The 18,348-nt window shown below is 43.1% G+C and overlaps 1 long non-coding RNA gene across 1 annotated transcript in view; it reads left to right on the plus strand.

The window, feature by feature from the left end:
• Positions 1-18,348, plus strand: part of LOC310696120 — a 493,645-nt gene that overhangs the window by 92,866 nt on the left and 382,431 nt on the right. The gene's annotated exons all lie outside the window — the stretch shown is intronic.

The raw sequence follows: 18,348 nt of genomic DNA on the forward strand, positions 1-18,348 counted from the left end.
CACTTCTCAAAGAGACAGGAAGTATAAGCTTACCCATTGGCTAGGTTTGTCTTCACTCTCCCTTCTTCAGAGCCAAGAAATGTGAGCCTTGGCAGTACTATTACCATGGCCTTGACAATGACCTCCACCTTTCCATCGTAACACAGCCAAGCCAGGGCAAATCTGGCAGGTTTGATTCCCTCCCCAACCCCCAAGCCTCCCAAATGTTTATTCTATGTGACTGTGTTGCTTACATAAGGTATTGTTAAGTCTTAAGAGCATTTGAAAACAGACTGCAAGTTGTTCAATAGTCCAGATTCTAGCTGTGTATTATTGCTGTCCATTGTCAAGACTCGAAGATGCTACTCTGTGAAAAAGCACTTTAACACCATGAAAAGGCAATTTTGCCACATTTTTGCTGGCAGCGGAAGACCTCAGTGAGTTCTCCTGTCCAGCACACAGGTCTATTCAAACAAATGCTTGTCTCATCCACACTTCTTATTTTGAACCACACACTTTAAAAAGGGGGCTGTTGTTGTTGTTTTAGTTACAGTGCAAAGTTCTCAGAAATACATAGATGGTCCAACCTGGGGCTCTATCTCCAGCGGTTTCCAACAGATGCCTTTAGAAAGCTTGCAAACAGCACATAGTAAAGAGATTTATTTTCTATAATTAGTCCCAAACATATGGAAACTGGAGATAAAAAATTTGTAAACCTCGAGGTTCCACTCATCGAATTTCCAATTAATCAATACTTTAAAACTGTGTTAGTGACTTGGAATGTTTCTTAAAGCAGAAGGTGTCCAAATTCAAGTTGCTAAAAAAGGGGTTGGGGAAAATTAAGAACCCCCAAGCCCCATTAAAGAGATTCCCTGTAAATCAGTGCCTGCAGGGGGCACAAAACAGACTTATTAACCAAGTTGCAGAAAGAATATCCAGCCCCTGAGTGGCGAGCACCATCTGCAAGGCAGCTGGGCCCAGCTACTGCAATGCACCATGAAGCTTCAATGAGTTCTCTGTGTCCTAAGCTTCTCGGTGTGAGGCAAACATCCTCATCAGCTGAAATGCCAAATGCAACCCTGCATCACATAGCCAGGACCATTTCCAAAAGCAGCAGACAGGAGATTGGAAGCACATTTCAAACCATGGGGAAATGGCATTTTTGTCATGGTCCTAAGAACATCAGAAGAACCCTGGTGAATCAGGCCAAATGCCTAGCGAAGCCAGCATGCTGCTTCCACAGTGGCTGACCAGATGCCTCTTAGAAGGCCACCAGAAGGACATCTCTTCTCCATACTGGTGCCCCCCCCCCAGCATTTTAAAGCCCTCCAAGTTTATGGCCATCGCTACAACATGTGGTAGTGCAGCCTATGGTTTAACTATGTGCTGTGGGAATAAGGCCTTTCTTTTGTATATGTGGAATCTTCCAACATTCATGGGATGGTCCTCATTGGCTTCTAGCTTTAGGAGAGAGGGATTAAAACTGATCTCTGTTCACTTTGCCCACTCCACGAACCATCTTCTACAGCAAAGACTACAGATGCTATTGGACTCCAACTCCCTTCAGCCCCAGCCAGCATGGCAAATAGCCAGGTATGATGAGACTTGGAGTCTAGCAACATCTGGAGGACCACATGTTTTTCTGTCCCTGATCTAAGAAGTAGCATTCTCCACTGCATGCAAGAATAGTGTCTCTACTTAGAAAAGGCATTCCCTCCATAGAGCATGGAATGTCTCCTCTAAGAGCAGAGGTGGGGACCTCTGTGCCCTCCAGGTGTTTTTGAACTCCACCTTCCATCAGCCCCAGCCAGCATGGCCAGTGATCAGGCCTGATGGGAGCTGAGGTCCAGCAACACCTAGAGAGACAGAGGTTTCCCATCCCTGTCCTACAGCTTCCTACATCCAAGAGCAGAAAACCCAAATGTAATGAGACTGAAGGTACATTCTTTCACCTTTGGTGGACGTGCCCAAGGATTAAGACATTCTGGGAGATGATTTATAATGAAATCAAAAAGGTATTTAAATATACCTTCCTGAAGAAACCAGAGGCCTTTCTCCTGGGCATGGTCGGCCAGTCGGTGCCAAAGAAGGATAGAACTTTTTTTATGTACGCAACAACAGCAGCAAGAATACTCATCGCGAAGTATTGGAAGACACAAGATTTACTCACCCGGGAAGAATAGCAGATGAAGTTGATGGACTATATGGAACTGGCGGAAATGACTGGCAGAATCCGAGACCAGGGAGAGGAGTTGGTGGAAGAAGACTGAAAAAAGTTTAAAGGCTATCTACAGAAATATTGTAAAATTAATGAATGTTAGAAGAATGTTGAAATGAAGTTACATGGCTTTAGTAGAAATATTATAAGGAATTAAGTACAGATAGGTTAATAGAGTATTAAAGGAAAAAAATAAGGTTAGAATGAGTTAAGATAATTATAGGATAGAAAACAGAGGAGGATGGAAAGGAATTGCTGAAATAATTAACAGAAGTGGAATACAAAAAGGGAGGTGTGAGGAGGTCATGGAAATAAGTGAATGAAGGATGGGATAATGAAATTGGTTGATTTATTTTATTGTCTTAGTCTTGTTTTGTTAATTTGATGTGTTGTATTTTTTTTCCTTTTCTTCTTTTTTTTAGTGTTTTTGGAAAAATAATAAATATTATTTAAAAAAACACACACCCAAAGCCACTGGGAAGTGCACAAAGAAGGCATGAAGCAGCGGTGAGGAACCTGCGGTCCTCTAAACGTTACTAGACTACAGTTTCAATTATCCCTAAATATTAGCCAGGCTGGCTGGAGCTGATGGGAGTTGGAGTCCAACAACACCTGGAGTCCCCCATTGCCAGCCTTCCCCACATTGCCAGCCTCATCACTAGCCTTTCCCACTTGATTGCCACCTGTTGTTGTTTAGTGGTTTAGTCGTGTCCGACTCTTCATGGCCCCATGGACCAGAGCACACCAGGCACTCCTGTCTTCCACTGCCTCCTGCAGTTTGGTCAGACTCATGTTTGTAGTTTCGAGAACACTGTCCAACCATCTTGTCCTCTGTCGTCCCCTTCTTCTTGTGCCCTCAATCTTTCCCAACATCAGGGTCTTTTCCAGGGAGTCTTCTCTTCTCATGAGGTGGCCAAAGTACTGGAGCCTCAGCTTCACAATCTGTCCTTCCAGTGAGCACTCAGGGCTGGTTTCCTTCAGAATGGATAGGTTTGATCTTCTTGCAGTCCATGTGACTCTCAAGAGTCTCCTCAAGCACCATAATTCAAAAGCATCAATTCTTCTGTGATCAGCCTTCTTGAATTGAAGGCGGGGGAGATTGTTCAAGGCAGTTTTGGTCTCTGGACGGGTGTCACTTTCCCCATTTCAAACCTGAGACACAGATGTTTGATGCCGCTCCACTAGGCTGCAAGGCATGCATCTTAGTTAACACAGGCAATTTTATGAATCATGTAATTAACGAGCAGCTCTAATGAACTACCATTCATTTAATGAATACCCTTCATTTTTCAACCTCAGAAAGTGCATCGGGAGAGAGAGGAGGGGGAAAAATGAATCAAAAGCAGAGAGAGATTAAAATTCGCTCACCAACAGCACAGATTTGCTCTTTAATCAGGAAAAAATGGTGATAATTAAGTGCTTATTTTTCAATTAAGAAAAACTTTGCTAGCTAGAGAAATGGAAAGAGTTGCTCTCTCCTGCCGCTGTAAGAAATGGGTGAGGTGTGGAGAGCCAGCTTTGAAGCAAGGCAAGCAACAAGGGCAGGGAAACAGCTTTAAATCACTGAGAAACCAAATCAGCCCATTGATCCATTGATACCAATATTGTCTACCCTGATTGGCAGTGGCTCCTCAAGGGAGAGTTTGTGCCTTAGATCATTTAACCCAGGAGTGCCTAATCTCCAGTTTGAGGGGTGTGATTTGGGGCCGTTGTGCTGAATGGAAGCATATGGCCTTCTTTACCCTTGAAGGTCAGACAGAGAAGTGTGAGGTGATGGCTTTGCACCTATCCTGGGACGAAACAGACACCATGCAAGTGCACAGATATATGTCAGGGTGTCATGTCGATTCACATCAAGGGAAAGAGCTGGGGTTCTAAAAGCTTGCTCTATTTTCTGCCAGCCCTTTACAAATTCCCCCACCCCAGTAATGATAATTTTAGACACACACATGCACACACCTGCAATGCCAAGGGGTGTGGGGACCGAAAACAGTTCAGCCACCCTACCCAAAGCCTTGATAGACTCAGGGATGGTACCAGAACTCACTGGGACAACCCCATAATACCGAATATGGGAAGGTTCAAGACAAATAAAAATGAAGTACTTCACACAGTGCATAGTTGGACTATGGAATCTGCTCCCACAAGAAGCAGTGATGGCCACCAACTTGAATGGCTTTAAAAAGGCATCACACAAATTCGTGGAGGAGAAAGCTATCAATGGCTACCAGCCACAATGACTATGTTCTACCTCAACTGTTAAGGCTGTATGCATCTGAGCACCATTTGCTAGGAATCACAGGTGGGGATAATGCTGCTGCCCTTGAGTCCTGCTTGTGGGCTTCCCAGAAGAGGCATCTGGTTGGTCACTGTGAGAACAGGATGATGGACTAAACTGGACTTTAATCTGACCAGTCAGTTGGGTTCTTCCAGTGTTTTTTATCTGGACTCCCCTTTATCTGGAATTCCCTAAGGTCTCTAGGGGACCTTAGCAGTAACAGCAGCAGCAGCAGCAACAACAACAACAACAACAACAACAACTTATTATTTATACCCCCCCAATCTGGCCAGGCCTCCCCAACCACTCTGGGCGGCTCCCAACAGAGTATTAAAACACGATAAAACATCAAACATTTAAATCTTCCCTAAACAGGGTTGCCTTCAGATGCTTTCTAAAATTCAGATAGTTGTTTATTTCCTTGACATTGGATGGGAGGGCATCCCACAGGGCAGGCGCCACCACCGAGAAGGCCCTCTGCCTGTAACCCCCCTTCTCACAGTGAAGGAACCGCCAGAAGGCCCTCGGAGCTGGACCTCAGTGTCCAGGCAGAATGATGGGGGTGGAGATGCTCCTTCAGGTATACTGGGCTGAGGCGGCCCTCTGCCACCATCGTGTTCAGGCAAATGTGGTTGGGGAAACTGGTTGCCTGTTTGGTTCATCTATCTCAAGAAGAATAGTCAGAGATTCCAACTGAACATCAGGAAGAACTTTCTGACTGTAAGAGCTGTTCAACAATGGAATGGTCTCCCACAGGAGGTTATGGGCTCTTCTTCATTGGAGGCTTTTAAGCAGAGGTTCGATGGCCATCTGTTATAGATGCTTTAGTTGAGATTTCTGCATTGCAGGGGGTTGGACTTGATGGCCCTTGCGGTCCCTTCCCGCTCTATAATTCTATAACCACGGAAATCTGTTTTGAAGCCTCCTTGTGCTTGTTATTCTCCACCACACATCTCAGCTGTTTCAAGCTAATCATGAATATTTTACATCAGAGGGAAGAGATGAAAAGAGAAGGCAAAATGGGAGAGAGGGAAAGTACTTAGGAGGCTGCCCTTCGTGCTAGAACACAGAAGAGAAGGGACGCTGACCGGAGCCTCTGGTTCTTTGTACTTGCCTTTCCTAAATCCGTAAATGGCAAATTAGGGAGCTTCAAAGCTGCTCTGGGACCTGAGGAATGCACACTGCACTCCCTTGAAAGCGATAGGAATGGAAGTGAAGGGGAAATAGCATAAAGAGCCCATCATGCTATTTGGATACACTGGACAGATCCAGTGTAGTTAAAGTGTTGGGCCAGGACATGGGTAGACCAGGGTCAAAATCCCTTGGCCATGATACTGCCTGGGTGACCTTGGGCTATTCACTGCCTCTCAGCCTAACCTTCCTCCCAGGGTTGTTGTGGGAATTAAATGAGGAGTGGAGAAAACCATGTACACAACACTGAGCTTCTTGGAAATGAGATGGGATATAAATGCAATAAAAACATAAATACATAAATACATAGTCCAACCCCCTGCAATGAGGACTATGCAGCTGTCCCATATGGGGATCGAACCTGCAACCTTGACGTTATCAGCACCATTCTCTAACCACACTTGTGAAGAAATAGATCTCTTAGTACACTGGAGTTCCCTGCCTATTATTATTAGATGGTCACATTCATTATACAGTTTTCAATGCTCCCTAAACACTCCCCTCCCCCATTTAGGCATGTCTAAATAAGCATGTAAATTTATTATGTGCATTTTGAAAAAAACAAACATGTTGGTTTTATCTATATTGTGGTGGTCTTATTATCCCTACTTGTTTTTAAAGTCTGTTTTCAATTGCAGTTTTCAAATGGATATTTCGTGCCATTTCATGTAAACTGCTTAGGGATATTTGTGCAATTAAGCAGTACATAGCTAAATAAATAGATTAAAATGAATGCAGTGGAACCTCCTGTGCAAGCAGTCTGCAAGCAACAGGCAGCACCTGGGCTAATAATATCTTGAAACCTGGCAAGAGTAATCTGCCCCTAAAGGGAAAGGGGGAGAAACAGAGAGAGACCCTCAATTTTTACTCTGGTTTTTGACACTTGTGTGCTTTCCAGACCCACCCTATTCCTGTGACTGTAATGTGTTTTAGAAGTTTTAAATTTGATATAATAATTATAACAACAACAACAACAACAACAACAACAACAACAACAACAGGCAGCCAAAAGGTTGCTCTCCGTTCCTGGCCTGCACAGAGAATCCCTTTCAGCGATTTAGTTTCTCATGAATTTTGCAGGAGTTTGCAACCATCTTGGCTGGGAAACCACTGAATTTTTCTTACTGGACTCTACAAGCAGAGATTGGGGAAGAAGTTCCGTTCACATATTCTTCTTACTGTTGTTGTTGTCTTAATTTATTACCTGCCTTTCATCTTAAGGTTCCAGGATAGGTTGCATAATAATAATAATAATAATAATAATAATAATAATAATAATAATAATAATAAATTTTATTTATATCCCGCCCTCCCCAGCCGAAGCCGGGCTCAGGGTGGCTAACAACAATAAAACAGTACAAAAGTACAGCACAAACAACACTCTAAAATCATTCATTATAAAATTAATTAATTAATTTTAAGAGCAGCCTGCTGGTCACAAAGCCCAAACCGATGGCAGGGAGAAACCTACAGGAAGGATTCAAGCACAAGAGCTTGAGCAGTTTAATGAATTCACATGTGGTGGACTTATAAAAGGGTAAAAGACTACAGTATTGGGAAATGATCCATAATGAATTGAAAAAAATGTTTTAAAGTACTCTACCCAAGAGTCCTTCCAGGTGTTAAAAAAGGTTATTTATGTATGCCACTGCTGCAGCCCGTGTTTTGATAGCCCCAAAATGGAAAATGGGTGACGTTCCAACCAAAGAAGAATGGTAACTTAAGTTGACAGAATATGCACAGCTTGCAGACTTAACATATAGAATAAGAGACAAGAAGCACATATGTTTAGAAAAGATTGGAAAACATTGACAAGAATATATGGGAAATAACTGTGTACAGCTGAAAATGCTGGCAGCATTAAGATAACTTCAACAGTGTAAATAAAATGTGATGGATGTAATAATGGAATACTGAATGGTATAGTTTCTGTAAAATATGCAGGGACTTATGATATGTAAAATTAACCGTGGAAAAAGAAGAAGGGAAGTCATTGATATTTTAAGGATGTAAAAATGAGTGTTTTAAACTGTAAAACAGAAAATTTAATAAAAAGTATATACTAAAAAATAAAAACAAAAACTTACAATGACAAAATGCAGTCACAAAGAACAGGATGGGTGCTAAGAATATGCATCTCATGGATATATAAGAATATGCAGAAATGGTGGGAAAATTCAAGGAACCAGGAAAGGGGAAGAAGGGAAGTCATTGAATGTTTTTTATTAAAAGAAATATGTCAATGGTGGAAATGTATATTTGAACGTGAATGTGACTTTGGAAATGGTAATAATGAAAATTATAAATAAAATTTAAAAGGGTCATAAAAAAAAAATATGTATCTCAGATGCCAAAGGTCAGGGTAAAGGGGTGTATCCTATCTAACTGGCCCTTCCTGAAACAATATATCAACCGAAATGAAACTAACCTCTGAAACTCGCACTGCTCTGAATGTGGTGATGTGGTTCTGCAAACCAAATACTGTGCAGAAAAGTGCACATTTTAGGGGAAAGTCTACATTTAAAGACATGTGCATTAGTGATTAGTGAACCTAACAAGCAAAAGTGCATTCTATTTGGCAAAAAGGCATACATACAGTATGTGTTTAGGTTAGGAGTGCACTAAAATGCCGGTGAATTTCCACAAATTTCTTTGGGGGGGTGACTTTGCAAACTGATGCGGAAATGTGGAGAACTGAATAGAAGATTGGAAAAAATGAGAAATGGGGTGGAACCACAAATGGGCACATTCATCCATCCTTATCTTCAGGACAAAGCACTGGAAAGAATAGCACTTTTTGCAATGTTGGAATTTGAACAGAGATGGGAGTGTAGCCTTGCTGCTGACTTCTTTTCAGCTTCCTTGTCCTTGTCCCCCTCCCCATCACACAGAGAAATGTTTTTTGGAAGCAGAGTCTGCACAGATAGGAGCCGTATCCCTTTTTACGTCATCCAGGCCAGCCTGTGCTCTAGCTAAGAATAAGCTTTTGCAAAAGCAGGAACCACGGAAATAAAAGAAAATGCAGAAGCTGACAGAAAAGCAAACAGCTCTTGATGCCTGATTAAATGGGCTGCTCCGGAAAATCTTCCTCAATAAAGAAGTCATTGTTTTACAGTTCTCTGCAGTCCTCGCTCTCTTTTTATCTCTGGGACAGTCACAGTCGTGTGTGAAAGAGGAAAGTGTGTGATAAATTGTAGAACTGCAGGAGGTTGCCTGATTATGGTTGGCTGGAGGGTCATGAAGGACAAAGAAAAACTGGGGAACGATCTATCACTTTTTGTAAAGAGGAGAGTGGGGTGGGAGGCAGAGGTTGCTAATGCAACCATTTTCTGTCTTTATCTTCTTTCTTAGCGATTCATATTCATGTTCAAATCTGCCTCAGAGTTCTTCTTCCACCAGCATTCCAGAAAGCTGGTGTTAGTTGGTAAACAACATCAATAAACTGTAACTAATCTTTTGCTGACTTGTTCTGCTGTCAGGGAACATTTTCATTGCTGAGGAGTAAAGTGTTCGGGCTTTGAACGTTGGTCAAACAAGTGTTGCTGTTGTGAAGGAAGCGACCTGTCAGTTTGGCTGGAGGACAAAGCTTCCCACCAGCAAAGCTGTGTGGTGGGTGTGCTCTTGGTGGAAACGAAAGACTGGCTGGATAAAGCAAATTTCCTTCAGAATACAGTGGTACCTCGGGTTAAGAACTTAATTCATTCTGGAGGTCCATTCTTAACCTGAAACTGTTCTTAACCTGAGGTACCGCTTTAACTAATGGGGCCTCCCGCTGCCGCCATGCCACCGCCACACAATTTCTGTTCTCATCCTGAAGCAAAGTTCTTAACCCGAGGTACTAATTCTGGGTTAGCGGAGTCTGTAACCTGAAGTGTCTGTAACCCGAGGTACCACTGTACAAGAACATAAAAAGAGCCAAGATGGATCAGAATATTGTTTCTCACAGTGGCTATCCTCTGCAAAGTCCACAAACAAGACTCATAGGCAATTGGCCCACCCTGGTGTTGATCCCCAGCAACTGGCCCTTCAGAGACAGATTTCCTCTGTAGGGAGAGTGAGACAATTTAGACATCATGAGGGTGCTATTGATAGACCTCTTCAGCAATCTCCATGAATTTGACTAATCCCCTTTTGTAGCCACCTTAGCTAATGACTACCAATGCAAGGAATTCCATAACAATGGGCTGTGTGAAGAGTACTTCACTTTGTCTTTCATGAAGCTGCTGCTGGTTGGCCTTGTTGAGTGAACCCCCCAGGTTATAGCATTATGAGAATGGGAGAGGCAGTTATGAGTCTCTCTCTCCTTTCTCCACATGATGTTCCATTTTATAACCCTCTGTGATGCAGTCACCTTTTGCCCTAAGTTTCAAAGGCTTCAGCTTTTCCTCATAGGGACGATGTCCCAATCACCTGATTCAGTTTAGTATAACATTGAGGAAGAATTGATGCTTTTGAATTATGGTGCTGGAGGAGACTCTTGAGAGTCCCATGGACTGCAAGAAATTCAAACCTATCCATCCTTAAGGAAATCAGCCCTGAGTGCTCAGTGGAAGGACAGATCGTGAAGCTGAGGCTCCAGTACATTGGCCACCACATGAGAAGAGAAGACTCCCTGGAAAAGACGCTGATGTTGGGAAAGATTGAGGGCACAAGGAGAAGGGGATGACAGAGGACGAGATGGTTGGACAGTGTTCTCCAGCATGAGTTTGACCAAACTGTGGGAGGCAGTGGAAGACAGGAGTGTCTGGTGTGCTCTGGTCCATGGAGTCACAAAGAGTCGGACACGACTAAACGACTAAACAACAACATAACATTGAGTGGAGCACCCAAAAATTATAGAATAAACAGACGAATTTCCAAGGCATCCAGAAAATTAAATCTGCAGCTTTGCAGCAGACCTAGGATGGTGATGCAGTTGTAGCATGCCATAAGTTGGAGGCCTCAGACTCTTGGTGTGCTGTAAATCCTGGGATTAGTTGAATCTAATCAAAATTCCATACTCAACCTAAGCAAAGTCCAGCCAAGAGGAAGAAAGAATCTGCTCTTAACAGAAGGGAGAGAAAATTCCACCGAAAGAGGAATGGCAGATTAAACTGTTTGACTGTTTGGAACTTGCAAAAATGACAGAAAAAATCAGGAATCAAACAAACCAAAAGTTTATAAAGGAATGGGAGTGTTACAGAGGGTATTTAAAGAAAACAATGTTCCCAATTAAAATCTTGGGATTTGACTGATTTTTGCAAATTACATGAGTGATGGATAATGTATTTTATACAATATTGATGATTGTGAAGGCAGTAAAAAAGGGGGGGGGCCTGCAAGTGAGGTAGATGGAAGTCACTTTCAAAAAATAGAAGATTATTTAACCATGATTTAAGGCTCCAAAGATATAAGGTGTTGAACATCTTTATTAAGTATGAGTGACTTTATGATTTTTTTTCTCTTTGCTTTCTGTATTCTATGATGTTTTGAAGATGAATGGAATACTTGTAATATCTAATGAAACCAACAAAGAGCATTGTAAAAAAAAGAAGAAGAAGAATATGCTCTTAACAGTAACTTCTGTTTTCTTAAGATTTTTTTTTTAATCAAAGATTTCCAAAGGATTGGGGGGGGGGTTGGTTTGGGGGAGGTTGAAGCTTTCATCTTCTTTTCTCTTGTTTTCAACAAGCTTGTAGCATTTCAGGTGTTTGAGGCTAGGAACTGCACTCAGCCGCGTGAAACCAAAAGCTTTCAAGGTCTCCCCATATTTCCCCGCAGAAAGCTGTGTGAAAAAGCTCCAGAGGAGACTGTGCCCCCTTTGAGCTTGGCAAGACATAAGCAGGCAAATCTCTGAGAATGTAATTGTGCTTTTAAGGGGAATGCAGCCCTTTTGACGAGCTTAATTTCTAACCACTATCTAAAAAAGCAGAAAGCACTTTGCCCTTTTTCCAGTTTGGACAAGTGGCCTCCGTCTCTCTCTTTGATCCACTCAGACCATCACATCTTCCTGGGCATCACCCATCAAAGGAATCTGCTGCCAGCACTCAGATGTTAAGTAGCAGCAAAAGTCACTTTGACCCGGCATTTCATCTCCCTGTTAATTAAAGACCTCCATTACTTCTTAAAGTGCAATATTTATCCCTGCTTCCAGCACTGAAGGACAACTTGCAGCATGACTTGACTCCTGGATTGAAAACTAAAAGTTTTTTTCACCACCCACCGCTGTTGCTTTGCAGTGACCCCCACCCCTTCTCCAGCCTCTGGTCATAGCTTTGGAGGCCATGATCTAACAAAATGCTGTGTGACTTTCATTAAATGTGGTTCTGTATAATCCTGGATACGCCCTGGCTGCAGAAGGATTTCAGTGTGACTTAGCAGGGCTTTAATGCTCAGCAGCCCTCGAGAACACAAAATTGGAAAAATGTTATTTGTGACCAGGGTTGCCATCTGATAGACGCTCACACGGGAGCAAGTACATAAATGCAGTGGTACTTCCTTCCAAGCAAACAAGGCTAGAATTGCATATGAAGGCTGCCATCTCATACCAGCAATAAGCCTTGTTAGCAAGATTTATTTTGGAGAGAGAAAAGAAAGGGGGGGGGAGAACATGCGCAGGCCAAGTTTGAAAACAGGTGGGCATCAATTACTCATATAACTACCTAAGTCCCATTCCATTTCTACCTATGGGAAATAGTGGCCAGGACCCATGGGAGTGTCAGGAGTGCATCCTACTCTCAAGTAGGACCCTGGCAGAGACACATGCCTGACTGGCATGTTCTCTCCCTCCTGGTCATTCGTTCGGGAGCTTCAAAAGCTTTCTTCAGCCCGGACATCACAGCAACAAATGCCAAGAGACATTGGCACACTTAGGGATCCGCAGAGTTTTTGCAGCTTGCATAACAGACATCAGCAACTCAGCATTTTGGCTAATCTACTTTATTTACATATAAACACCCACAGAGCACTGCAACATGGCTCCCTCTCTCTCTAGCATCAGACAGCAAAGAGAAAAAGAACAAAGGACAATAGTTCCACTTCACGGAACACAAACACCCTGTCTCCGTCACTTCCCACTTTGTGGAGTCAAAACATCCACCGTCATGTGATAGACAAAAATCCCATGACTGCAACCATGGAGCAGGAATTCTAACAGGGAGTGATGGCTGTCATTTAACTACCAGGCAAAATTCAAAGTGCTGGTTCTGGTGTGTAGCTTGGGACTAGGATAACTAAAGGATTTTCACATAGCCAGCTGAGTCGGTAGAGCATGAGACTCTTAAAGTCGTGGCTTCGAGCCTCATGTTGGGCAAAAGATCCCTGCATTGCAGGGGGTTGGACTAGATGACCTCGTGGCACCCTCCAATTCTATGATTCTGCCAGAGATGGCCTTTAGTGTTTAGTGTGCTGAGAGTTGTTAGGAAACCAACTTTCTCCTCACAGAGCTACAATTCCCAGAGTTTCCCAGGAAGAGGGATTGATTGTTAAACCACTCTGGGAACTGCGGCTCTCCGAGTGGAATAGGGGTCTCCTAGCAGCTCTCACCTGTCACCACCCTTCATAAACTACAGTTCCCATGGTTCTTTGGGGGGAGCCATGACCATTCAAAATGGTATGCTGCTGCTTTAAATGTATCATGGAGCCATTGCGCTGAACTTTAACAGAAAGAAATACTATATATAAAAAAGCACCATTTCTCAAATCTGCATTTTCTACAAGACAAATGTTGCCTCTGAAGCCTGCCCAACAAAGAGTGATATGAAATTCTAACTTATACCACTGGAACCAAAATCCAGGCCGATGAAAATCTGGGATTGGCATTACAAAGAGGGAGGTCTGGGGGACGACGACTTATATTTGAAAAGTATGTTAACGTTATGGTATATATCCAATCTCCCGATCAGTAAAGAGGCAAGACTTTACCTGCACTCTGCTTACAATGCAGCCACGATCGCGCGCCGTATTAAAGGCTGGTAATTCCAGCAAATCGGAGAATTAAGGAATGTAAGAAGCGGATTAGAGCCAAACTCCTCAGCAGCTGGGTTAATACTTCCAGAACTTGACAAGGCTCTTGGCAAAAAATGAGAACATGAAACATTTGCCTGTTTTCCCCCCAGAACCCCCAAGAACCCATAAGGCAATGGGAGTCTCCAAAGATGCAGCAGTTCCTACCGACAAGGTTGGTACCTGAACAACTTGCTGGGTGCTCACCAAACCAAAGAATACAGTTGAATACAGTTTCTCTGGGCGAAAACACATTCTTCTGATGGCACACTCGTTCCTTCAGTTTCCATGAGTGGCTGGAGAAAGGCAGGAGCCTTTTTTCTCTCTCTCAAGAAAGATGATAGAGCTCTCTATGGAGCAGGGACCCTCTGTTCACTTTCAAGTCTGTTTCTCTGGCTTTATAGACTTCATCCAGAACTGCTCTGCTGGGGACTAGAATGCAGAAGTGTCCACCGCATTGGTTTAGCTCAGCTGCACAGACGTTGCCACCCATGTGTCTTTTCCTAATAAAAAGTACTAATGATTCTCAATAGCTTCTAAGCTTTTTGGCTAAGAACAACTGTGAAAATAACTGGGTTGTTGTTGTTTTTTAGTAGTAATCTTCAGGCAACCCTAGGTATATAGAAGAAGAGTTTGGATTTGATATCCCACTTTATCACTACCCTAAGGAGTCTCAAAGCGGCTAACATTCTTCTTTCCCTTCCTCCCCCACAACAAACACTCTGTGAGGTGAGTGAGGCTGAGAGACTTCAGAGAAGTGTGACTAGCCCAAGGTCACCCAGCAGCTGCATGTGGAGGAGCAGGGAAGCAAACCCGGTTCACCAGATTACGAGTCCACCGCTCTTAACCACTACACCGCCCTGTGAATTGCCATTTTAGGATTACTAATGTGCCTCATTAGCATTACAGCATAAATAACATGGAAGTGGGTCAGAGGTGAGCCTTGGGTCTGGACCAGTTGAGGACCACTGCTTCAGTGCACTTCTGGAAACTGCAAAGCTGCAGGGGAGTCTCAAAGGGCCAGGGGCGGACTTTGGTAATGCGGTGTCCTGAGCAAGGATGAAATCGCCTCCCCCACCAATATTTCTTATTTTCACAGTAATTCCTTTTTGGTACAGTTGCTTTTTAATGGATCCTCTCAGTATGTACCCATATTTTCCAGGGTAAACATACCCAGCTCCTTCAAACATTTATCGTAAGGCTTAGTTTCCAGACCCTTGATCATCTTGGTTGCCCTCCTCTGCGACATCAAATGCACATGGTTAGTCTGGGGATCTGGAGGTCCTTTGCTCTAAGTTTTTACCCTATGCAAACCCCTTTCTGTAAGCTGAGTTGCACCCCAACTTCAACAGGAGTCACACAGTCTTCTCTTGCATAAGAATGCCAGGCTCTACTTGGCAGTGCACCTTTCTGTCAAGGCGAAGGTAGACTTAAGTCCTCATATGATACTTAAGAACATCAGAGGAGCTCAGCAAATGATTCTGAGAGGCCCACAAGAGGGGCACGTAGATGAGAGCTGTCTCCTGGTGTTGCCCCCAGCCCAGCAATTGGTATTCAGTGGTAGACTTCTTCTGCTAGTGGAGGTCCCATAGAGCCATCTTGACTAATAGCCAGCAAAAGACTTCTCCTTCATGAATGCCTTGCCTAGCTTATCCCTCTTGCCCAGCTACTGTCCAGTCCTCCTTCCCCATTTCAGAAAGCAGCTGCAGCATTTCCGCACAACAAACTTCATCCAAGCTGCTTAATTCTACACACATTTGCTAGGTTCAACGGTGCTTGTTCCCAACTAAGCATGCCTTAGGGAACTCTGATGGATCAGTGCTGGAGCCCTCCATTGTAGCCAAAACATGAAAATTATCCTAATCTGCTTTTCTGAGTTTCTGACTTCTGTTCCAATGAGATTAAAGAGGAAGAAAAGCACTGCAAATTTCCCCACCCAGTGGGAAATGCAGACCCCTCAAGGAAAGAGGACTGATCGCAGCAGATGGAGCTGTGGGCTAAATCTGAGGCGCAGCTTGCAGGTTTTAAAAAATGTACATCTGCTTGCTTGCAGAAGCTTAACAAGGAAGGGGAAGGTTCGAGAGTAATACTCTTAAAATTCATATCCCCAGCAGATACACACACACAAGTCACACCGGGAGTGGGCTATGTATTGGCAATTAAATCGTCGCTTAATATTTTGATTTTGACAGCTTAACCATCATCAAAATAGCTTAAGGCCTAGCAGGAATGTTGGAGCAGTTTGGGTTTGAAAATTAAGACAATTAGAGGAAAGGCTCACTCTTTCCTCCCAGTTGAAATTGGGATGTAGAAGCTGTGAATCACAGTCATGTCATGCTGGGCAAGACAGTGATCCATATCATCACCAGGGGGGCAAAAGGATTGTATCACTCTTCGGGGGAAATGGGAATTCTACACACACCACTTGGCAGGGCAATTTGTACAACCAATTTGCCAAGTAGTTGTGCATACAGTAGAGCACTGAAAAAAATGCTGCCTTGCATTTGTACAACCAATCTGAAGGTTGGCTCATCTATCTCAATAATGTCTGCATCGGGGTTCCCAGTGTGGTACTCTGTAGATGTTGTGAACAAACCCTGAATCAGGAAGTCCTTGACTGGTTCAAAACTTGTCTCTGCCATAAAGTTGTAGTTAGCCCTTGACAAACTGCTGGCTGTGTTCTCCTGTAATGTTGAGCTGTAACATAGTTTAGCCTTCCATGCATGAGCTTCATGTGCTTTCCCCTCCCATCTCCTTGAATTGCAGACTGGAAGGGCTCGTATCTGTTTTCAACTAACCACAGTTTCTTGTGTCCAAACCTGGATAGCTTGTAGCTAGCATACTACCTATGGTTTACTGAAGCAAACCAACTTCCAGCTGTGTTTAATACAATACAAAGCAAATACTCTATTCCGAACTTAAAAATGGAAAGCGTAATGCTGGTGGTCAACAAAAGAGGTTTAAAGACTGTCTCAAGGCAAATCTATAAAAATGTAGTATAAGCACCAACAACTGGGAAACACTGGCCTGCGAGTGCTCCGGTTGGAGAACAGCTTTTACCAAAGGTGTCATGGGCTTTGAAGACACTCGAACCCTGGACACAAGGGAGAAACGTGCTAAGAGGAAGGCACGCTTGGCAAATCCACACCGTAATCAACTCCCGCCCAGAAACCAATATCCCCACTGTGGAAGAACATGTGGATCCAGAATTGGCCTCCACAGTCACTTACGGACTCACTGTTAAGACCGTGTTTATGGAAGACAATCTTACTCGGCTATGAGTGATTGCCAAATAAGACTTTAATGATCTTCAGCAGAGCCTCTGCTTAGGTGCTCAGATTGCTGAGCAAACAGAACAGGGTAGCTCTTCACATTTGATAAATTCAATTCCAATTATATTGGGCAAACTTTTTCTACTGGTATTTTTCAACAGACTTTGAAAACTTGTCTTCATTTTGCTGCCTGTCATGTTCCATTTATTTATTGATTATTTAAGCAACGATGGTGCAATTATTTGAACTGTTTATATTATGTTTAGCTTTATGCTAGGCTGGTTGTTGTTTCCCCAGCCTGCTTTTTCCTGTGAATTTGGGGTGTATAAAAAGTTTTAGTTTTTTGTTTTGCATTGTTTTAACGATTGTTTACTTTTGATATTTTTATGCCACTTTCTGAAGGGTTTTCTCTTGAAAAGCAGCTTATTGACTAATCAAATATATAATGACCCTGCCTTGGACCAATAAACCTTGGTAAACACTAGAAACTATGATTATTCGACAATGGATGTGAAAACTTCTGACTGCCTTCTCATGTCCATGCTAGAGGAGAAGAGGGGAAAGCAAGGAACATTCCATTGCCTCTCAGTTTCAGACATCTCCAAGTTATACCCTGTGGTGAATAACTTACTTCACATGTAGATGGTCCCAGACTCAATCTGAGGTGTCCCGAATTAAAAGGATTTCAGATAGCAGAGCCAGAAACGGTTGTGAGGCATCGGAGCAGAGCTTACTCTAAGTTTCACATCCTCCAGCTTACTGCCCAAGCAGCTGGCCTAACCTTCCCCCCACCAGAAAAAATACACCCCTCCCCAGAATTTCTTTTAACTGAGAAAAGGAAGAAAACAGGAGGGGAAGGGGGAGGAAATGGCAGAAAAGAAGAAGAGGGAAATGGAAATAGGAATCACAATAAAGAAAGAAAGGTGGCAAAGAAGGAAAGGAAATGAGAAAGCAATCATAAAAGAAATGGGGGAGGTCTTTGCAAAGAATTTCAGAGTAAAAATGCAATACAGTTATACCATGGTTGTCAAATGGAATCCATTCCATTCCATTCGACTTCCAAAAACATTTGACAACCAAGGCATGACTTCCAATTGGCTGCAGGAGCTTCCTGCACTCAACATTGGATATTTGGCTTCCAAAGAACATTCACAAACTGGAACGGTGTTCAGGGGCCAAAATGTGTGAGTCACAAGGTGTTTGGGATCCAAGGTACGACTGTACAGTGGAATCTCATTTGTCGAATGTTTCGAAAATCAAACGTTTTAGCTTTTGAACGCTGACAACCCAGAAGTGAATGCTTCCGTTTTTGAACGCCCCTCAGAAGTCAAATGGCTTCTGAGGCATGTTTCTCCATTTTTTCAATGGATTTTGCCGACTGGCAATTGCACCTTGATTGTTGAATGTTTTGGAAGTCAAACGTCTTC

The sequence above is a fragment of the Podarcis liolepis genome, assembly GCF_965112155.1.
Source record: "Podarcis liolepis genome assembly, chromosome: 16".
NCBI lineage: Eukaryota > Metazoa > Chordata > Lepidosauria > Squamata > Lacertidae > Podarcis > Podarcis liolepis.